Source organism: Myotis myotis, unplaced genomic scaffold (genome assembly GCF_014108235.1).
Source record: "Myotis myotis isolate mMyoMyo1 unplaced genomic scaffold, mMyoMyo1.p scaffold_m19_p_17, whole genome shotgun sequence".
Classification (NCBI taxonomy): domain Eukaryota; kingdom Metazoa; phylum Chordata; class Mammalia; order Chiroptera; family Vespertilionidae; genus Myotis; species Myotis myotis.
In genome coordinates, this window is record NW_023416321.1 from 6,627,990 (window position 1) to 6,651,102 (window position 23,113).

Genomic DNA, 23,113 nt, shown 5'->3' on the forward strand with positions numbered 1-23,113 from the left:
ATTTCTCTCTCCACACGCTCCCCCTAAATCCCCTCATCTTTGGGGGCACAGTCCTGCTGGAACTTGTTTCCGTCCCATTCCGCACGGAGGGCAGAGTTCTGAATGTGTACACACTCTACCCTTGCCCGGTTTCATGTTATGGAATAGCTGTCAATACTCGTGTGTGCCTGCGTATAAACAAGGAGAAGGAGGGGGATCGTGCAGAACTAAGCCTCAGGGTAATTCCCACCCAAGAAAAAACTTGGGGGGCACCTTCCTGTAGTTGGGCACTTTTGCCCATTTTGCTAAAGCTTGGGACTCCAGTAGCAGATCCCAGAGGAGAATTGAGACAAGCAAGGGTTTGAGTTTATAAACCCTTGTCAGACCTGAATGCAGAAAATTGGGGCTGGTTTGAAAGTTTACATATGCTTTATTCGCTTAATAGGTGGGATGTTACTCTCAGATTCCAGCTGCTCAAAAACCAACAGGCTTGCCTGGCCGGCATGGCTCCGTGGCTCAGCGTCAACCTATGAACCAGGAAGTTCCCAGTTCGATTGGCAGTCAGGGCATATGTCCAGGTTGCAGGCTTGATCCCCAGGGCGGGGGTGTGCAAGAGGCAGCCGATCTATGATTCTCTGTCATCATTGATGTTTCTCTATCTCCCTCCTTCTCCCTTCCTCTCTGAAATGAATAAAAATATATTAAATTTTTCAACAACCAAAAAAAACAAAAACAAAAACCAACAGGCTCATTCGGATATCTCCAACTATTGGAGTTGCCTCATTTAGTGGCTAAACTTGGGAAGGAGGGGCAGGGAGAAGGGGAGCACAAAACTGCAAGAACCTACACTGGGACTAAATACCGTTTTTAGGTCAGCTAGTATGCGATTTTAGTTCTAACTGCCCAGGGGGTCTCAACAGATGAAGAGGAGCATGGATGGCTATGGAGATCAGGCAGCTCTCCTCTTGAGTTCTGCTACTCATTCTCATGGTGGTTTCATTTATTTGTTCATTCGTTCTGCTTAGGAGAGAAGATGCAGGAGGGAGAAGCACAAATGCGGGCATCTCACTTGATAACCTTATTCTTCCCAAGAGATTTACCTGTCGGTTGTGAATAGGAAGAGCTTTGCTTGTAGGATCCATTTCTGCTCACTGGATTTATGTGGGTTGCGATCATGGTGATCATCTTTCTTCACGTTGTATTTCAACTTCCTTTTCATATATATATTATATGAAATATATATTATATATATATTCATATAATATATTATATGAATATATATTATATATATATTCATATATATATTATATGAATATATATATAATATATTTTATTATATAATCCTATATAATAAAAGGGTAATATGCAAATTGACCCTAACAGCAGAACAACTGGGAATGACTGGTCACTATGACACACACTGACCACCAGGGGGCAGACCTTCAATGCAGGAGCTACCCCCTGGTGGTCAGTGTGCTCCCACAGGGGGAGCTCTGCTCAGCCACAAGCCAGGCTGGTGGCTGCCAGTACAGCAGTGGTGGTGGGAGCCTCTCCCGCCTCAGCAGCGCTAAGGATGTCCGACTACAGCTTAGGCCTGCTCCCTGCTGGCAAGTGGACATCCCCTGAGGGCTCCTGGGCTGCCAGAGGGATGTCTGCCAGCTCAGGCCCAATCCCCCAGGGAGCGGGCCTAAGCCAGCATGTGGTCATCCCCCAAGGGGTCCCAGACTACAAGAGGGCACGTGCCGGGCTGAGGGACCCCCCTGAGTGCACAAATTTTTGTGCACCAGGCCTCTAGTATATATATATATTTATATATATTTTGGAAATCTGAGAGGCCACAGCTCCATGAGCCTTTGGTAAAGGAAAGGACAGCTGAGGAGTAGCTGAGGGTCCCAATAAAACCCTGGTCATACTACGAAGGCTAACTAGTTCGGTAGATCCTTTCAGTTGTATAATTTCTTACTAGTCTGCTGTGTTCACGGTATCTACCTTTTCCAGGTAAATGGCCTTGTGTCTTTTTTTAGAAGTAGGTTGGATAGAAATCACAGACAAGCATCCTCATCATTTATCTCTTCAATTGCCGTAGACTCTGTGGGTCGCAACCCCTGAAAATACATCCTGCATATCAGATATTTACATGACGATTCATAACAGTAGCAAAATTACAGTTATGAAGTAGTAACGAAAATAATTTTATGGTTGGGGGTCACCACAACATGAGGAACTGTATTAAAGGGTCGCAGCATTAGGAAGGTTGAGAACCATTGAAGAGGCTCTTCATCTCAATTCATGTCAGCAAACGTAGCCTTCTTGTTTGTTCTCTTCCCTATCTCTAGGGCAGGGTTTCCCAATCTTGGTGCTGCTGACATTTTGGACCAGGTAATTCTCTGTCATAGGACGCTGTCCTTTTCATCTGTCACCTCTGCCCAGTGGGTGCTGGTAGCAGCCACCTAGATGTGACACCACAAGTGTCTTCAGACGCGGCCACATGTCCCCGCGGTGGTGAACCGCCCCTGGTAACCAGGCTCCAGGATGAGCAGGTTCCCAGGCAGTCCCCGTTTACACACGTGTTCTCAGGCCTGTGGCATTCCCTTTCACAAAAGTGGCATCGTTTGGACAGAGAATGAAATGATCACTCAACGTATATCAAGAAGTAGCAACCCCGTGTTTCCAGTTGCTCTTGCCAAAACTGTGGAGACGTTCTTAATTCCTCTCATTCTCTCGTACCCCTGGTCAACCTTCAGCAAACCCAGGGGAAGAAAACCAACTTCAAATGATGTGCAGGATCCAGCCTTTCTCTCCGCATTCCTAGATACCACACTGGTCTGAGCCACCTCTTTTCTTTCTCCGAAGACATGTGCCCCTCCTCATGCTGTTCTGAGCACCGCTGAGCCAAGTCATCCTGTTTGGTTAGCAAGTTGGATCATGCCATTCCTCTGCTCACAGTCCTTCAGTGGTTTCCATTCCACTCAGAGAAAAGGCCAAGGTCACCACATGGCCTAAAAGTAGCCTAACCACTGCCCTCCTCAGTCCAAGTAGCCTCTCGTTAGCCTTTCTGACCTGATCCCAGGCAGCAAGAAGAGGACTCCAGACCAGAACCCAGTGTGTTCCAAAGTTCAAGCTCATTTTTTTCTTTTTTTAAAAATATATTTTTATTGATTTCAGAGGAAGGGAGAGGGAGAGAGAGATGGAAACGTCAATGAGAATCACTGATGGCTGCCTCCTGCACGCCCCCTACTGGGGATCATGCTCACAACCCAGGCATTTGCCCTTGACCAGAATCGAACCTGGGGCCATTTAGTCCGCAGGCCAACACTCTACCCACTGAGCCAAACCAGTTGGGGCTCAAGCTCATTCTTAACGGCTAGGCACATCTACCTCTGCAAAATATCTCTGGGTGATTTCATTTGGGGGCATTTGTGTCTGAATGAAGGGTCGTCATTTGTATCAAAATTTTAGAGAGTTTGATGGTCAACTATGTGTCATGAATCATGATTGGTCAGAGAGGCTATTTATTCACTTTGTAATTATTACACCTTAAACTCATTGAGATCAGAGAAGAGGCAGAGAATAATGTTTGAGGCCTGGTGATTAGCTTGGGCAGTTGTACAGCAGGCTTGGTGATGACTCGCATAATGTGCCTTTGTGAAAAGAGAACAGTTGCAACAACAGTATCAGCAAGTCCTGAAGGAGGATTCCAAAAAGCAGCTGACAAGACCCAGAAAATCCCCCTGGGTACGATGGATTTAATTTTCAGTGGAAATACAAAGCAATTAATTTTTTGTGACCAGTGACTGAATCCCTTAATTAAACATGATTTCTATGACTTATTTACTTTTTATTTGATTTTTGTATATGGACAGATAAAATATTGATGGTGGATGGGTAGCTAGAAAGAGAAAAATAATGGTGTGAAAAATGGTATCTATCAACGCTATTGTAATTAAAATACTAAGTGTTCTTGAATTTACTGTACGAAAAAGAAAAGGAAGTGAAATTGAGGGAGTTGTTGAACTTCACATGTCTCTTTATCACAGGAAAACTCATTTCCTAAAATATGTCTCTACGGTTAATAAAAACAAAGCGCAGATGTAAATGTTAAAAACACAGAGCCTTTGGAGTCATGATGCTTTCTGAAAACATTACACGCTTCAGACTTGGAAAGCATTTATCTACCGCTGCTGGCAAGCACAGGGATCCTCTTCCTCCCATCTTCCCTGTCCTGAGTTGTATCATTATTGCCGCATCCAGGTCGCGGTGAGCACATTCAGTTCTTTAACTATAATGCTCATGGTTGTTTTGCTCTCTGTTCAAACAGATTCCGAGTTAACACCGTGCTTTCACTTCTTGATTCTCTGTTCCTGAATTCTTTGAACATCTGAATTGTGTGACCGAGCCTTCAGAAGCGCTCCTGGGTGCTATTTCCCTAAGTCATTTCGTGATTGAAAAGATGTCCTTTTAAAGAAAATGACATACTCGCTGAAATAGGCTATTCCTGACAACACTTTCTTTTAGCGAGAGCTGTGTGGATGGCTCGTTCTCAAACTTTAACATCGTCGACATTTCCCGGGGACTTGTTAAAAATGCGGAGTCGGTAGGCTTGTCGTTGGGCCTGGGATTCTGCATTTCTCCATGCCACGGAGCATGGAGGGCAGAGCTTCTTTATTCATGCCCACTGTGTCGCCTCATCTGGCCGTTGACTGGCAGCCTTTAAGATCCATGGCAGTAAACTGGTAATGCAGTGAGTAAATAGATTTCCTGAGTTCCCTGAGCTGCGCTAGCAAATTAGTCAAACCCAAGGAGAGGGTCGTGGGAACTCCGGTCAGAAGTCAGAAGTGAAGTCTTGGAGTGCCACCTAGTAAAATGTCCCATGTGCCCCTCAGGAGGGTGGGGTTTCATGGAAAGCTTTGTTGTTGATGTATAATGAAGGGGGTCCCCTCAAAGGTCCAATCTCTGTTCATGTTGCCATGGCAGAAGTCCAATCTTGTCTTCAGCAGCGCGAGAATGAAGGCCACGGCCCAGAATTTCCGCTCCATGTTAAAGTCCAGTCCAGTCCAGCAATAAACAGACTTAGTGTGGGTTCCCAGTTGCAGTCCATTGCGTGTGGGGTCCTCGTGGCCCTGAGCTATGCGGTTGCTTAAGGCCATATGACAGGTGAGTGCATGTCACGGAGCAAGAGAGAAAGGGGGAACAAGAAGGCAAAAGCAATGGCCATAGCTGGTTTGGCTCAGTGGATAGAACATCGGCTTGCGGAATGAAGGGTCCTGAGTTCGATTCTGGTCAAGGGCACTGTCCAGGTTGCAGGTTCCAGGTGTGCAGGAGGCAGCCAATCAATGATCCTCTCTCATCATTGATGTTTCTATCTTTTTCTCTTCCTCTCTGAATATACGTGTGTGCGTGTGTGTGTGTGTGTGTGTGTGTGTGTATAATATTTTTTAAAGGCAAGAGCAAGAAGAAGAGGAAAGCGAACTCTTTGGGGATCTTAACTTTCCAGGATTTCCCAGGCTCACATTGGGGTCCACCCTTGTAGCCAATCCATGGTTTCCCAGGCTAGACTGATAGGCAAGCACCTTCCCATGTCACCCTGACTTCCCTGCACATGTGCCCACCTCCCCCTTTGTTCCATCCCTCTGCCCAGGGATTTGCAGGGAATGGACCGATGGTTCCCTGGGGAGCATGAATGCTTCCGGAGAAGCTGCCCAGACGACCGTGCTTATCATGTCTGGCCTCTCCTTTGCTCTCTTCCAGTAATGAATATGAGTAAAGTCCAAACAGGGTTCCTGGGAACTTCCAATCTGCAGCCAGCTGATCAGAAGCACAGATCCCAAACAGCCTGGACTTGGGATTGGCGCCTGAAGGGAGGGCGGTCTGTGGGGCTGAGCCTGTGGAATCTGAGGCTGCCTCTGGGCAGACAGTGTCGGAATGGAGATGAATTCTAAAGCAGCAGTTGTTGTCTTGAGTACTGCTTAGTGGAGTGGGGGAAACGCCCCCCGACACACACACATTGGAATTGGGTGAAAACCCCAAAATAAACTGTTTTTCTAATCATCAATTCAAAGAGAGGAAGAAAAAAAAAAAAGTCAATGAGCCAACTCGGCGTGTTACTTTCCGGATTTGGAGAGGACTTTTTCACTATGGCTTTTTGGAGGGAGGGCCGTGGGGTGGGGAGGGGAGGGGGAAGACCTAGGAGCAGTTTAGAACCAAGTACTTCTTGGGTTTCCTCCGTAGACTCTTCTATTTCTTGTGGGCCCTTTCGGTTGATTAATGTTGCTGTGTGTGTGTGTGTGTGTTGTTGTTTTTCCTAGTGATCCTTTTAACATGTAAGACAGGTCATAGCACTTAAAATTCTCCAGCGGCTCCCGATCTCTCGCAGAGTCAACACGACGGGCGTGACTCTGGCTCACTGGACCCCGGAGGATCAGTCCTCATCTTCAGTCCCATTACCTCTTGGCCTTGTTCCTCCTCCTGCTGCAGAGGCCAGCTGGTCTGTCCGGCCTCCAGGTGTCTCCCGCCTCAGGGTCTTCTACCTGGAACATCCTCCCCTCCCCACCCCACTCCATTTCCCGAGGGCTCGCTCCTCCTCTGCCTTTACGTCTTTGTTCAAATATCCCCTCAAAGCGACCTTCTCTGTCCACGCTCATTAGACCTGCAGCCCTCTGTCCTTCAGCTTCTTCTTTTTTTTTTTTTAATATATGTTTTATTGATTTTTTACAGAGAGGAGGGGAGAGAAATAGAGAGCTAGAAACATCGATGAGAGACAAACATCGATCAGCTGCCTCCTGCACACCCCCTATTGGGGATGTGCCCGCAACCAAGGCACATGCCCTTGACCGGAATCCAACCTGGAACCCTTCAGTCTGCAGGCCGACGCTCTATCCACTGAGCCAAACCGGTCAGGGCAATGTCCTTCGGCTTCTTGACGTTTTCATTTTTCTCCATAGCATCTATCACTTTCGAATCTACCCAATCGTTTATTTCTTCATTTTACTCACGGACTGCCCCTCCTGCTCTGCTCCCTGCTCCCTCCCAAGGGGAGCTTCCTGAGGGCAGAGATTATTTTCTGGCTAAAACAGTATCTCGCACATGGGGAGTATTTAATGAACGTTGGTTGGATTTATGTTATTTGTTGTTGTTTGTTTTGCTTATCATGACATCAAGGGAGAAAAAGTCTTTGAGGACAGTTCTCCTGCCTCTTCAATTCTTTTCACTTAATCTTCTGTACAATCTACTTAATATATCTTGATGAAGGTCAGTCTTGTTCCTAGGAAACCTGCTCCAGTGGGTAACAAGCTCATAAGGAGAATTCCTTCCTATTTATTCAAACGATATCTTTATCCATAGCCAGCTCAGGTTTCTCTGTTCAGCGGAGTAACATAGAAATACATACCCCAACAAAATATCCTTCACTTCTCTGCACTGCAAGGTGGTGAGATAGACTAGGAGGGGAAAAATACACTATTGCTACGCCTCCCTTACTAGGGTTCCGTTCTCAGAATGTCCACAGGAGGGCCCTGGGCTACTCCTCCGTTACTAGGGTGCTGTTCTCAGAATATCCACAAGAGGGTACTATTGAGACTAAATTTGTATTAATGTCATTGCCTCTTTATTAATAATTAATATCCAATATTAAATTATTTGTAGTCCCTCCCTCACCAACTGCTTCTGTGGTATTCCCCATGTCATCAATGGCATCTCAGTTCCACCATTTGCTTAAGCCAACAACCATGTAGATGGCTTTGCCCACTCTTTTTGCTTACTAATCCATATCCAATTCCTGAATAAATCTATAGGCTCTACCTTCAACATTCACCCCCAAATTAGCTTTTGTCACCACCTTCACATCAGCTTGGTCTAAGCCAGTGGTCGGCAAATGGCAGCTCGCGAGCCACATGCGGCTCTTTGGCCCCTTGAGTGTGGCTCTTCCACAAAATACCACGTGCGGGCACGCATGTACAGTGCGATTGAAACTTCGTGGCCCATGCACAGAAGTTAATATTTATCATCAAAATTGGAGCCACCTAAATCCCAAACCTCAGAGCTGTTGATTTGTATAAAAATCCTAAAAGTATAAAGTGTCCCAGAGACCAAACAGCCTAAAGAGTGTTGCTTTAGAACAAAACTACTATTTTTCCTTGAAAAATGAAAGCACAGTTGTGTTTCTCCATTACTACTACTCTTGGTATAGTTTCAACCTCTGGTTTATAGCTTTTTAAAATACATATTTTTATTGATTTCAGAGACTAAGGGAGAGGGAGAGAGAGAGAGAAACATCAATGAGGGGAGAGAATCATTGATCAGCTGTTCCCTGCACGCTCCACACTGGGAATTGAGCCTGCAACCCAGGCATGTGCCCTGACCGGGAATCAATATTGTACACAAGTTCTTTTAGCAGCCTGGCATCACTCATGAATACACATAACACAGCTTTCTGCAACTATATTGTTATGGACTAACAATTGTGTTTCCCCCAATTCATACACTGAAATCCTACCCCCCAAAGTGTTGGTGACAAGAGGTGGGGGCCTTCTGAAGGCGATTAGGTCATGAGGGTGGAGCTCTCATGAATGGGATTAGTGCCCTCATAAAAGAGACCCCAGCGACGTCACTCACCCTTTCAACCATGTGAGGACACAGCGAGAAAGCAGCCACCTAGGAGCCTGGACACCGAACCTGACAGGGCCTTCATCTTGGCTTTCCTGCCTCCAGAACTGTGAGAAAGAAAGTTTGTTGTTTAAACCACTGAGTCTACAGATGTTTGTACAGCGGTCTGAACAGACTAAGACATGCATCTCTTACATATTCTTAAAAGGACAAAAAATGACTACCCAAAGCTAAAGCATCTCCATAATAAAAGTAAAAACCAAAAGTATGTAATAATTATCCATTAATTCATTCACCTGAATATCAGTCCAAGGCTGGATAGGGAAATGTGAGCTGGAAAATTATAGACACAAGAATCAAAGACAGCTTTGAGGTTTGGGATTTAGGTGGCTCCAATTTTGATGATAAATGACAACCAAAAACTTTTAACCTTTATATTTTAAGATAGGGCTATCTATCTATCTATCATCTCTTTCTATCACCTATTCTCTTACAGTTTTTTTAAAGCTCATTCTTTTAAAGTTTCATTTCATCAAATTGGACTTAGCTTCCAGGGTGTTGCTTCATGGATGTACCACTATATTTTGAAATCCCCAGTGACAGTAATATGTCATAGAGATAAAAATGCCTACTCAGGAATCCCAAAACAAACAAACACATAAGAAAAACTTTAAAAAATTTCCATCATTTTATTGTCTCTATTTTTATATTTGTAGAAAGGAAAAGCTAAGAACTAAGAACTTGAGGTGGGTTTAAGGCCATTTATTCACAGGATCCAAGCTCAAAGACCTATGATATAGGTTCTTTTTTTTACTTAAAGCCCTCACCTATTTTGCAAAAAAAAAAATAAAAAGTCATTTTGTTAGAAAACAGTAATACAGAAAAATTGCTATAGAAAGAAAGTATATTCTCCCTCCATAACTTTATCATGCTTTAGAATAAAGCCTTACTAGCCCCACTGGCGTAGCTCAGTGGTTGAGTGTCAACCTATGAACCAGGAGGTCATGGTTTGATTCCTGGTCAGGGCACATACGTGGGCAGGGGGAGTGCAGGAGGCAGCCGATCCATGATTCTCTCTCATCATTGATGTTTCTCTCTCTCTCTCCCCCTCTCCTTTCCTTTCTGAAATCAATAAATTATACATTAAAAATATAAAGCCTTGCCGAAATCGGTTTGGCTCAGTGGATAGAGCGTCGGCTTGCAGACTGAAGGGTCCCAGGTTCAGTTCCGGTCAAGGGCATGTACCCGGGTTGCGGGCACATCCCCGGTGGGAGATGTGCAGGAGGCAGCTGATCGATGTTTCTCGCTCATCGATGTTTCTAACTCTCTATCTCTCTCCCTTCCTCTCTGTAAAAAATCAATAAAATATATTTAAAAAATATATATATAAAGCCTTAATAGCAGAGCACTCTCTTCCCCGACGTGCACCCTAAATTGGTGTGTTCATGTACAAGAATTTTCTCTCCTTCAGCTCGCAAGGGAAATCAGTGACTTAAGAGATAGAATGGAATTAAGAACTAAATCCCACTTTTATACTAAGAACATTATACTGTCCTCGGTAGAGAATGCAAATGCTTAGAGCATAAATTAATTTACTATTAAGTAGTAACAGAAAGTTGCCCATCGTCGCCCCTGACAATTACCTTGAGGACAAATTCACAGTGTGTGGCTTTACGTCGGACTCACTTTTCCATTCTTATTCTGTTCTTAACTCGCCCTGTTCCATTCAGTATTACTTTACAGCACACCACGCACTCTTTTCCTAACTTTGCCCGGAGTTGGCACCAAGCGAGTGGAAATGAAAATATCTTTCACGTCAGTCTGTCTTGCCTCACAACATTCTCGAGCTGTTTTCCCCATTTTGGCATTTCAAGGGCAGTTCTGTCCTCTTAAGGCTGGAAGAGGTGCTTGCAGAGTTGATCATCAAAGAAAGAAAAGAGAGAATGGAATTCACCTGTGCTGACCAGGGGACAGAAGAGGACACTCCAAGGTCAAACCATGGGTAGTTCAAAAGGTCCTCTGACCGTGTGTTTGATAGAAAATCCAGACAGAAATGCCCTTTGCCCCAGAAAATTGTTCTTATGGGGTTTGAGTTTGCATCGTAAGGTTATTTTTATAGCATCTCTGTTGGTTTTCGATTGCCATAAATAGAGAAAAAAAAAAAAGGCCAACAAACCACTAAGTTGAGAAACTGGAATGATAATTTGAGCAGAGTGGTGAGTGGGTAGGGTATGGAATAAAAATGCCAGTTCTTCATATAGAAAAATGTCCTGTTTCAGAAAAACAGAACTTTGGTGGTTCTAAAAAAAAAAAAAGGTCATTTCAGCGCCGCTTGCTTTGTTCCACTGCACAGTGCAGGTGTAGCCATTCTAATTCCTCAAATGTCTAATGCGCTCTCAATTGACAGAAAAATATGTAATTAGGTGTGCATAATTTACTTGGCATGAAATGAGGTTCCTCTTTCATTTATCTTCTGTGCCCATTGTAGTGTGGAAAATGCCAGTTTTTTTAATAGACTTAAGAAAAAAATGAGGTTTCCTTGTATTAGGACCTAATACAATTGCATTCGTGCTGGAAAATAATATGCACAGCGCTTCAATGGAGACTTTTAGAAAAGACCTGTGTCTCACTCAAAGAACGTTTTGGTTCCTATAGAAAATCAGGTGGTATTTCTCCTCTTTCTGTTGACAGGTAACCCTCTGACCGAAGGGCAGCCAAGGAAAGCTACGGCAATTCCCCATCACTACCCCTCAGCGAGGAGCTACCTAGCGCATTAAGTGGACTGGGATTCCCCCCAGAAAAAGGAAACTTTCTCTAATACTATACAAACATGCCACAAAATAGTAACTCAGGGCGTTAAGACTGCTCAAACCAACATGTGTCTTACCAGTGGTGGGCAAACTGCGGCTCGGGAGCCACATGCGGCTCTTTGGCCCCTTGAGTGTGGCTCTTCTGCAAAATACCACATGCGGGCACGCATGTACAGTGCGATTGAAACTTCGTGGCCCATGCGCAGAAGTCAGTATTTTGTGGAAGAGCCACACTCAAGGGACCAAAGAGCCGCACTCAAGGGACCAAAGAGCCGCATGTGGCTCGAGAGCCGCAGTTTGCCAACCACTGTCTTAGGCCGATGAGGAGTTATCAAGCCCTGATCTAAAAGAAAAATAATACCAGACTGCGGGACTACTCCATGCCAGGCTGTATGCGACACGTGTCCCTTGCACTATGTCATTACATTCTCATAACAACCCTATGAAATAGTTACCATCATTATTTCCATTTAACAGATGAGGAAACTGAGGCTGAGAGATGTTCACTTACTTCCCCAAGATCAAACAAGCCATTATGTGTTGGAATTGTGATGTGAATCTACATTTTGAAAACCACTTTATTGCCCTGGATCCTACACGAAGTCCTCCAGGCTACAGGCGTTATTTTTGTTTTGTTTTTTTAAAAAATATGTCTTTTTATTGATTTCAGGGAGGAAGGGAGAGGGAGAGGGAGAGACAGAAACATCAATGGTGAGAGAGAATCATTGATTGGTTGCCTCCTGCATGCCCCCTACTGGGGATCGAGCCCCCAACCGGGGCAGGTATGTAAAGGTAATTTAATTTTAAATTCCTTACTGTCTTGTATGTCCAAAAGGAAAGAAAGATGGTGGGTTATTTTTTTTTTAAGGTTACATTTAAGAGCCAGGATCATATAAATTCTATGTTTGGGGAGTTCCTTCTTCTCAATGTCCTGAGCCTCTAATCCAGTGGTTCTCAACCTGTGGGTCGCGACCCACCCCTTTGGCGGTCAAACGACCCTTTCACAGGGGTCGCCTAAGACCATCCTGCATATGAGATATTTATATTACGATTCATAACGGTAGCAACATGACAGTTAGGAAGTAGCAACGAAAATAATGTTATGGTTGAGTCACAACATGAGGAACTGTATTTAAAGGGCCAGAAGGTTGAGAACCACTGCTCTAATCTGCCGTTTCACTAGTTTACAGAAATGTAAATAAAATCCGCATTTTTGTCTCTAGGCATACAAGTGCCATCTAGTGGTAGAAGAGGGCCACCACAGGAATGACATCTTTATAGAAAACACTTACTTGTTTATTTTTCACTTGCTGTTTATCATGATTAGCTAATCAAAATGGGCCGAGTTGTAACTGGATTGGAAAATAATGTTGTAGTCTAAAACAAGATTATTTGATCATTGGCTTAAGAAAATGTGGGATCAGATAAAAATGGATTATAGACAAAGGGCTTCTTAAATATGAAACATTTGAAAATGTCACATCAGGAACTCAACATCAAATTGTACTTTGGAAGGAACCTTCAAGCAACATTTATGGACGTTTTTAGAGACCATTGAGAGATGTAAGTGAGGAAGAGGCTGAAATCCTGAAGGTAACAGTGTTCTACCAGAATCCTCTCTTCTTCCTCTTTACCTAACTCCTACTAACCTTCAGATTTTAATAGAGATGTGACTTCCTCTGGTATGAAAATAATACAATAATCAATAAATAATAATATGAGAAGAATGTTTCCTCGCTTTTTCCAGCATCTAGAGACCACCTGAATTCCGTCCTCCACCTTTATAGCCAGCAATGGTGGGTTGAGTTCTCACATAACATTACTCTCTCTTTTCTAATTCCCTCTGCTACTTTTAAGGGCCCTTGTAATTACACTGGTTATTGATTTCAGGGAGGGAGGGAGAGGGAGATAGAAACATCAATGATGAGAGAGAATCACTGATCAGCTGCCTTCTGCACACCGCCTACTGGGGATGGAGCCCGCATGGGGCATGTGCCCTGACCTGGAATGATACTGGTTCATAAGTCAACGCTCCTGGTTCATAGGTCAGCGCTCAACCACTGAGCCACTGCGGCTGGGCACGTAATCCTCTTTTTCCATGTAAGGTAACAGCCACAGGTCCAGGGGCCAGGTTGCGGACATCTTTGGGTGGACCAGGGTCATTATTCTGCCTATTGTAGAGGAATTGCGAAGTCTGTGGGGAATATTGGCAAAGGGATCCCCCAGATGAAAGGAAGGGGCAGGGGCTTATGGGCACAGTTTTTCAAATGCGAGTGTTAGAGGTATCACTACAAGCTACTTATATATATTACTAACTCACATTGATCTTGGCAGACACTAAAGCCTCTGGATGTTTTTTACATGGTTAAACCAGAATCCCTCCTATTTTGTACTACTGCAGTTTTATTTTTCAATTTGAACAAATGGAGGGATTTTCACATGTTTCTATTAAATGTTGCTTTACATTTTAGCTTAGAGTTTCAAATATTCATATAATTTTGTTTCCAGGTTCAGTTCTCTGTCATATTTTCTCTGCTATACAGGCTTTTAAAAAAAATTTTATTGTTTTTTTACAGAGATGAAGGGAGAAGGATAGAGTTAGAAACATCGATGAGAAAGAAACATGGATCAGCTGCCTCCTGCACACTCCCTAATGGGGATGTGCCCGCAACCAAGGTACATGCCCTTGACCGGAATCGAACCTGGGACCCTTCAGTCCGCAGGCTGACGCTTTATCCACTGAGCCAAACCAGTTAGGGCAATATATAGGCTTTTTTTCCAACCTCTGATTTGACCAGAATGATCAAATTATGACCTCACCTATATAATTTATGAAAAATGATAAACAAAAATTTGGCTGGGATTATCGTAACTTTGAGTTTATCTAATTAAAACTATATTGAGCTCTTATTTTAGACTCTCATCCACAAATATCATGAAAGGCTGGCGTACATGTTTTGCTGAAATTAATTTACATCATGACTACACAATTCCCATTTTTATTCAAAGATAAAATTTTTAAAAAAGAAGATAATATACTTATCTTTAGGTAGTTTGGTCCTTAGTGACCACCAAACTTTCTTAAAACTAACTGTTTGTAAAATATAGTTAATTATGTACTCTGGAATTTTACTTTTCCGTTTTAAAGTTTTTAGTGTCTACCTTTTACACAATTTTTAAAAGCAGGTGATCTTTCATCTTTTTCATATTTTACAGTTTCTCTGAACTTAGCAATGGGTCTTAGGTTACCTGTAAGCACCTGTGGGATGTAATTTGTGCCTGGAACTCATGAACTTCCTTGAAACAGATAGGTGTTTGCTTACTGTCTCCTCGCCTATCTCGAGTTTCAATTCTCTTTCTATGCTGTTTCACCTTTACTACTTTAAAGTCCATTTTCCTTTCTGAGTAGGGAAAGAACACACAAATAGTCTAGCTTCCTTTTTAGCTTTTTCATTATATCTGAGACCAGTGCTTCTCAACCTTGGCTGCACATTAGAATCACCTGGGAATCTGTTTAAAATCCTGATTTCTGGGCCTCATCCTCCGGAAATTCTGTTTCTTTGTTACTAATGTTGTGGCCCTACCACATAACAAAGAAACAGAATTTCTGGAGGATGAGGCCCAGAAATCAGGATTTTAAAAAGATTCCCAGGTGATTCTAATGTGCAGCCAAGGTTGAGAACCACTGCCTTAGAGCAACTGGTAATTTTGTGTTTATAAAATCCTATGCAGGCTTATTTCCCTCCTCGTATAGTCTCCATATGGTTAAATCAATTTCCCCATCGTTTCCTCTGAAAGGTACCAACCAGGTAATTCTAGCCCTCAATGATTTCTCTACATTCCTTTCTAGTTTGCACCACATAGTTTAACAGTGAAACAAATATTATCTTCCATTTGATACTCTTAATCATTTCTTTTTTGGTCTCTCAGAGTAACTTGATTTATTTACCTTTTTTTTTTCCGCTGCAAAGTTGGGGTTCTTGCTGAGCAAGAATACTAGGCACTCAATATACTCATGTTGGTTGACTGAGTTTTTAAACATCAAATTTGGCAAGATATTCTTCAAATATTAATCTCTTGAATACTTTTTCTGTTTAGAGAAACACAAAGAAAAGAATACTTGAAATTCTCTTAAATGTAATAAAAACATTATTAGTAGTAATAAAAGCTAAAACTAAAAGTGCCTTCAGAAGTCATTCCCTTCTCCAACCCTCCACAAATTATTAATTACACATTTCCTTAGGAAATTTAATAACACTCTCAGCCACATCTGAGATGGGAGTTTGGAATTCTATGGTTAAAGATGTGCAATTCTTTCTCTACTTTCTCAGTCAAGGCTGTGTTTCTTTGTCTTGCCCTGTTCTAGAAAAAGGTACCAATTTGAAATTATACCTAATTTAAACCCTGAATTGAGAAACCGCATCACTCTCTTGGCACTTTATTGTTAGCCTGTGGAAAGGGCAAATGTTTAGAAACAAATAATAATAGCAGTTAATAATAATAGATTTTTAAAATTGGTATATGGAATTTTCAATGTACTGATAATGTACTGATGCAAAATAATGTACTGATAAGACATCAGGAAAAATTGCCCTAACAATCTAGAAATTTTGTTCTTAATTATGGCTAAAAAAAAAAAAAAAATCACGTAAGAAATCCATTAAATAAGGTTTTATTTGCTAGCAAGAATAGAATCTATTGTTCACCAGCAGGAGGTTATGGTGTAGGTTGGTGTTTTGGTTAGCAAGCCTGATTCTCTTTCTTTATATGATTACTGCCAAAATTTTGGTTCACCATTTAGGCAACTTGTTACATCTCAATGTATGACTTCTATGATCTATGCATTCCCCTGTGACTTATTTGTCTAAGAATCTACTAATGAGGTCTGGGGATTTAGGTTGCCACCATGACAACCAAGCAGAGCGGTTTGTTTGCTATTTCCTAGCTACGGATGCTCAGAAAGTAACATCTTCCCTGCAGATGGTAACTATGGAAATACAGGTTAAGATTATGTGGCTAAATTGTTTACAGGGTACACGCAATCTGATAACATCCCACGCAGAGAGAGGAAAGTATGTCATGGACAATACATTACTCTGTGCAGTCTGTTTATTAAAAGGTCTTTCTCAGTATCCTCTGTTATGTAATTCCCATAACCACATTATCATGATAATTTTGTTGCTCATTCCAGACGAAGAATTTAGTATTTTCCCTTTCTTTTTTAAGGTAGATTTTGTTAGGCAAATGGGTATTTAGTGGGAATAATAATGACAACAGTATTTGCATATTTTTGCATAGGTTGTTGTTTTTTTAAAAATGTATTTTTATTGATTTCAGAGGTGAAGGGAGAGTTTATCTTTGATCTATACGTATTTGCCCTCAGGTTCAAGGCCATTAAGAGTGCATTCTCTTTGGATAGTCAATAGTGTGGAGGTAATGGAATATGGGGCCAGGTAGGTGCTTGGGGCAGCGAGGGGACCACCCTGTAGAGTGCATTGCTTTCCCGCCACTTTGCTGGGCATCTGAAACTGGTGCGGAATGGTATTGAATGTAAATGGTGGTTGAAAAATATAAATAAAGAAAGTGTAAAAAAAAAAAAAGCATTCTTCTGAATTTGTAACCAAATTGTTTTAACTATTTCAAGAGAAAAATATATCATAAATAATTTCTGTTACCTGCCTCCTTCTGTATTTGGATGCAGTTTCTAGGATAGTCCACTTCCTTCCCCAACTCCCAGTGCCTGATTTTTAGTCGTTATGGATTCTGCTAAACCTTTTTGAATTTCCTATTTAATCCATATTCAGTAGAATAAATAAAACTTGATTCCTGAAGGGTTAAGGAGAATAAGACAGGGCAGAGAAAAACTTATTGTGCTTAGCAAATATCTTGCAGAATGCTTGCAGCCTTGAGCACTGCATAGCCCGGATAACCACTAACCACCTGACGCTGGGAGGAACCAAGGACGGACCGGACCCTTATGTCAGCAGAGCGGCTTACAGCCAGCAAAAACTAATAAAAATCTATCTCTCCCTGCTCTCTTGGCTGATGCCTTTCTCGGTCTCAGCCCACCTGCATCCAGGTGCCAGGAATAAAATCTCTTTTGATACATTATGACCTCATGTCATAGGTGCGCGACCCCGGCCCATTCCGAACCTTTCAATTCCTTTGTGTGTGTTTTTTTAATTTTGTGTTAGAGCTTAGCATTGCGACTGTTGGGGAGATCTGGCTTAAAGTTGAGCAGAAAAACGAAGACATGTTTTTTAAAAATGCATAGGATTGACAGAATTAAATTTTTTTTCTTTAAATTAAGTTAAACTCCCCAAAGAACTGTGCAAAGAAACGTGACCATACAGCTCAGCTGGTGTTGCTCAGTGGTTAAGCATGGGTCGACCCATAAACTAAGAGTTCAACCCTGTCAGGGCACATGCCCAGTTGTGGCTGGATCTCCAGTGGGGGACATGCATGAGGAAGCCCATCAACGTCTCTCTCTCGTCGATGTTTCTCTCTCTAAAATCAATCAAAAAGTATTTTAAAAAAATTCTACACATTTATATTTATACAAAAAGAAAGAAACGTGACCAAACAGAAAGTTGGAGAAAAGAATTTGTGATGCTAGTGTTGTGAGCTTTTCTTTATGGTCATTTTTTTTTTACTACCACGTAGGCCCCTTTATAAACACCGGTTTGTATTTTCAGCAAAAGAAACTGTCTCTCAAAGATACCCTCGGTGCCCAGCTGGTGCAGCTCAGCGGTTGAGCCTTGACCTATGAACCAGGAGATCACCATTGGATTCAGGGCACATGGAGGGCACATGCCCATGTTGCGGACTGGATCCCCAGTAGGGGGCGTGCAGGAGGCAGCCCATCAATGATTCTCTCTCATCATTGATGTTTCTCTCTCTCTCTCCCTCTCTCTCTGACATCAATACAAAACATATTTTTTAAAAAAAATACCACCTGCCTCAGGCCATTGTTTAAAGATTCAGAATCTGCCCTTTCCCAGACTCTCAGGAGGACACTGCAGAAACTCCTAGCGTCCCCCACGTCCAGATGTCCCAGGGGGCGGTGTCTGACGGGGGGGGGGGGGGAGTGGGGAGCCCGGGGAAGCATTGAGGACCACGAGGTCACTGCACCCCATCGCTGCGGCAAGAGGGGACTGCGGAGGAGCAGGGAAGGGACCTGCAGCCCAGGGAGAGGACCGCCCGACGCCGCGGGAATTCAGATAAAAAGGACGGATGCTTACAACTAGCTGTGACGCGGGAGGCCGGCGCGGGGAGGGCCGCCGGGCAAGGTCGCCTGGGCGGCGACGGTCACCTGGGCGGGGACGCGCACCCGCGCTCCTGACTTCACGCCGCCGGTTTCGCCCGCGCCTCCCGGGCCAGCGCGGGGAGGGCCCCACCGCACAGTCTCGCGACGCGGGGCTCCCAGGGCTCCGCCGCCGGGCGGGCGCGCGGGATCCTGGTCTCCGGGCGCCGCGCTCGCCCCGCCCCCCGGCGCGCGCCCCCTCGCGGACGCTCCGCCCACCCCGCCTGCGCCCGGGAGCGCGCCACGCAGCGGCGGGGACGCGCGCGGGGGTGGGGGGACGCGCCTTCACGCACTTCGCGGCGCGCGGTCTGCACACACGGAGTGCGTCCCGGCCTGACTGCGCTGCGGACCCGGTCCCGGCCCTGAAGTGAGGACGGCGCCGAGGGCGGCGGCGTTGGAGGCTCCCCGACCCGGGGAGACCGCCCGCCGCGTGGGGAGGAGAGGGTCGAGCCGGGCGGCGGGAGGCGGCCGTTGAGGGGCCGCCTGGGGAGCGGAGCTGGATGCGGGCGGGTCGGGGCAGAGGTGGAGGCGGCGGGTGCTGGAGGGAGGCCGCTCCCCGGCGCGCAGGAAGCGCGGTTTGCTCCTCGCGGGGCGTGAGTGTGCGGATGCTTGGGGTGCTGAGGGGGCCCCGCCCGGCACCCCGGACCCGAGGCCGGCCGGACGGACTAGGGGGCGGCCGCCAGGGTGCGTCGGGTTGGACGGGGTCGTTTCCTTCCTCGGGGCGTCGTGGGAGACGGGACATGGTGTCCATCACCCCCGTCCCCGCGCGCCCCCGCTCAGCCGCAGCATCAGCTAAGCTGACTCCTTATTCCTGGGGGCGCGCTCGCTCATCCTCGCCGCGCGTGGGGCAGGGAGGTGGGTGGGGGGTATGCGCACAGCTCGTGACACGATTTGGGGGGAAGAGACCCCCTGCTTCCTAACCCGCAAAGAAGAGCTCCGGCCGTGAAGGGATTCCGGCCTGGGTTCGAGTTAAGCCGGCTGGAGGCATGGGGCTCCCCGTTGGGGGCGAGGACGCGGCCCGGGGAGGGATCGCCCTGAGCTCCGAGGCTTAGCTGTGCGTGTAAATAAGTCTCGGATGGAGACGGTCGGGTCTAGTGTTCGTCTCATTTAATCCTGAGGGCAACCCTGTGGGGCTGGAGGCGTTATTCTAGCGGTGCTGGTGTGGAAAATGGGTCTCAGAGAGGTTAAGTCACTTACGAAGGTCTCAACCAGAAAATAATAATAATAATAATAATAATAATAATAATAATAATAATAAAAGAGGTACAGCTGCGATTCAGTCCAGGGATGCCAGACACTAAATGCTGACGCTTTGTATTTTGTGTCTGGACCCAAAGAGCGATATGCCATGTGTTTAGGGGAGACGCCATACAAGAGAATAGTAGGGCAATTAGGGCCCTTCCTTGGGGTATTTGGGTAAAATCGAACTAACAAGGCATGAATCCTTGAATACGTGCTGTTTTTAAGTGTATTTGCCTTTTTAAAAGGGGTTGAGTATAGGGAAACCCTACACTCAGGATAAAAGCAAATTTATCGGTCCGTTCCATGTTTGTTTGAATGCCTTATTTTCCAGATACTCTACGATGTGCCAAGAGCACCAAGATGCGTAAAATGTAGCCTCTCTGCCCTTGAGTTTAATTGGGAAGATGATCTTATAAAAGAATTCTGTAACACTCTTCTAAACGTGGCAATCTGCATTCGTGTGTGAATTAATTGGGTTCAAGTAGTTTTAAGCACAAGCTTTTAGGAGCCATTAAGGAAAGGTGTTGGATAGCTTATTATCACTGTACCATTGATTGCGTCGTTATTTTTCCCATTCAGCAAGAAATGCTGTCATAAACTTTAGGTTAAATCATTTCAACAGTATCTTGCTGTGTTATTACACTGCCTTCAGCAAATGTTCAAATAGTAGAGAAGAGAGCATTTATAATTTATCTCCTGTTAAGTTAAAAGGCTTGATTTTTTTTTTTTTTCTGTAGTGCTTTTATTTCATTAGTTGAAAAGCCGGTGTGGGCAGGATTTCTTTCCAGTTATCTGCCAAGTATGTGCTTAACCTCTTCTTCCAAAAACATAAATGGTAAAAGTACAGAGTGGGCAAAAGTAGGCTTACAGTTGTCCGTATGGAAAAATAATGCAGTAATCATAAATAATGCTGCAGGAATAAACTCTGTTTTGTGTGCTCACAGCTGTAAACCGACTTCTGCCCCACCCTGTATAGTTAATGCCAGGTTCCGTGCACTTACGCTTTTGTGGCTCAGAGTTCTAATGAACACAGTCTTCAGTTTAGGCTGAAATACTAGTAGCACTTTGTTGAAATGTATAACATTACATTAGGCACATTAGCTGTTGATGGGTGGGTAGGAGGGATGGTGGGGCATTTTGGAAATTTCCAGTAGCTTCGGTATTCTCAGTGAAGGAGAAATCAGCTCGTCATCCAAGGGTGATGGGGAGGGAGGTGGGGGTGCAAGCTTTTTGAAGGTTTGGGGCTTTGGGAGAGTGAATGGATTAGTGAAATAGATGATTGCCAGGCAATTAACCAGTCAGGCTGAGGTATGAAAAGCCCGGTAGAGGAAATATGGGATGCTCTGTGTGGGTACACAAAATAGAGCGTCTTAATTGGATTTTGCACGCTAGGAATTCCACAACGTACTTCCATCGCCCGTCTGCACAGTGTGGTATGGAGCATGCACCTGCAGTCCTTTGCCCTAATTCACTTTGTCCGTGCCTCTGCCATATTGCAGGCGTCCTTGCTCTTTATGCAAGTTAAGCTTTTTTGGGAGTCTAGCTTTTCCATTCTTTTTTTTTTTTTCTCTGCCTGGAATTTCCATTCCAGTCTTTTCCAAGCTCTTTCCCCCAGTTGCACTTGTCACATTATATTACATTTTATCTATCTGTAAAGTCAGTGATAGTGTCTAACTTATTTTTCGTCATTATGTTTAGTGTGAAATGAATGTGCCACTTTTTCTTATTCCTTTCATCCATATCAGGGGTCAGTAGACTTTTTCTGTAAAGAGCCAGGTTTTTAGGCTTTGCAGACCATCTGGCCTGTGTTTCCATTACCTAACCCTGCTGTTGTAGCACAAAGCAGTCATAGACAATACCGAATCGAGTGAGCGTGGCTGTGTTCCACTAACACTTTATTTGAATGTCATGTAATTTTTACATGTCACAAGGTATTATTCTTTGACCCCCCAACCCCCCAATCATTAAAAATGGGGGAAAAACCCTCTGAACTCGGGCTATACAAAACAGGCTGGATTTAGCCACCACCTCCTCCATTGTAATTTGCAGACCATTGATCTCTACAGACTCTCAGCCTCCTAAAGTAATTTGCAGGAAGGTGATATTGGTTATAATATTACCATTGATGGTAGAGAAACAAAGATAGATTAGGCGGTCTTTTTTTTTTTTTTTTTTTTTTTGTCAAGGATCTCATGGTCAAGTTCAAGATTAAGACTAAAACGTGTAAAAAAAAATAAATAATGATGACCCAGTATGGTAACTGCAGTTACAGTTTATTTATTGGTTACAGACTTGGAACAAAGGAGTGATAATCAGCTTTGCTGGGGTGGACCAGAAGTAACCTCTGACAGTCAGCTGTGGGAGATAGGAACATTTTCAGTTGAGAGCCTTTCTGAGAATCTTTCAAGCTTGCTAAGGTGATTGACCTCATCTGTTACCAGAAGGTTACGAACATCAGGATGATTCAGTTTCTTTATTTTATAGGATATAATCTGAATTCATTTCTCTCAGAAATAAAACTAATGCATTCCACATGATTTTCCCCTAATAGTTATTTCTAAAGGTCATGTACATTTTGTATTGTTTTGAGAAAGGTGAAATATGTTTCATGGCATGCTAATGCAGTAATCAATATTTCTTTAGTAAATAAATGGATTTTTGAGATTGAGTTTCAGATTATATAAACTTCTAATCTTTTAAGTCAATTATTAATATATTAGAAAAGGAGAAAGGGCGTTAGTGGCTTTCAGTTTTCTTGCAATTTATTAGATTTAGTATGAATTATTTAACCTAGGAAAGTATTCATCTAGGAAAGTTAAATAGTTGATCAATATTAGGTGTTTAAAACCTATCTATTATTTAAAGCTGTACTACAACAAATGTAACCCAGCATTGTAACAACAAATGTAACACAGCATTCCCCAGGTATGCTGTGAGTCAATAGAAAGTAACTTAATTTTTTAAAAAGTTTTGTACCTTTATTTCTGTATCTTTGTCATTGTTTTTTAGCAGTTAAGAAGTGGGTTTGTTAAAAGTTTTAAAAATACTGCATTGGTAAGACTTTGAGTCAGAACTATATCAAGCTTTATAAGTTTTGGAGAAAGTATGATATGTTAAAAATATGCCATGAAAAGTTTTATTGTGTTTTAGTTGTTAACTTGTGCTTTCAAGGATCATC

General features: G+C 43.7%; 2 protein-coding genes across 7 annotated transcripts in view; one reads left to right on the forward strand and one right to left on the reverse strand.

The window, feature by feature from the left end:
* Positions 1-18,857, reverse strand: part of MAP2K6 (mitogen-activated protein kinase kinase 6) — a 125,938-nt gene extending 107,081 nt beyond the window's left edge. For both annotated transcript variants that reach the window (XM_036341336.1, XM_036341334.1), the window contains exons 1-4: positions 18,632-18,857; positions 17,066-17,216; positions 15,340-15,480; positions 8,590-8,687 (exon numbers count right to left, since the gene is read on the reverse strand). The gene's annotated coding sequence lies outside the window, so the exon portion shown is untranslated. The remainder of the gene's footprint in view (positions 1-8,589; positions 8,688-15,339; positions 15,481-17,065; positions 17,217-18,631) is intronic.
* Positions 18,858-18,962: 105 nt separating this feature from the next.
* ABCA5 (ATP binding cassette subfamily A member 5) overlaps positions 18,963-23,113 on the forward strand; it is a 60,485-nt gene continuing 56,334 nt past the window's right edge. For 4 of the 5 annotated variants that reach the window (XM_036339209.1, XM_036339206.1, XM_036339210.1 and 1 more), the window contains exon 1: positions 18,963-19,060. The gene's annotated coding sequence lies outside the window, so the exon portion shown is untranslated. Of the gene's footprint in view, positions 19,061-22,160; positions 22,353-23,113 lie in introns of those variants that run through there. The other variant, XM_036339207.1, reaches the window with a different exon arrangement.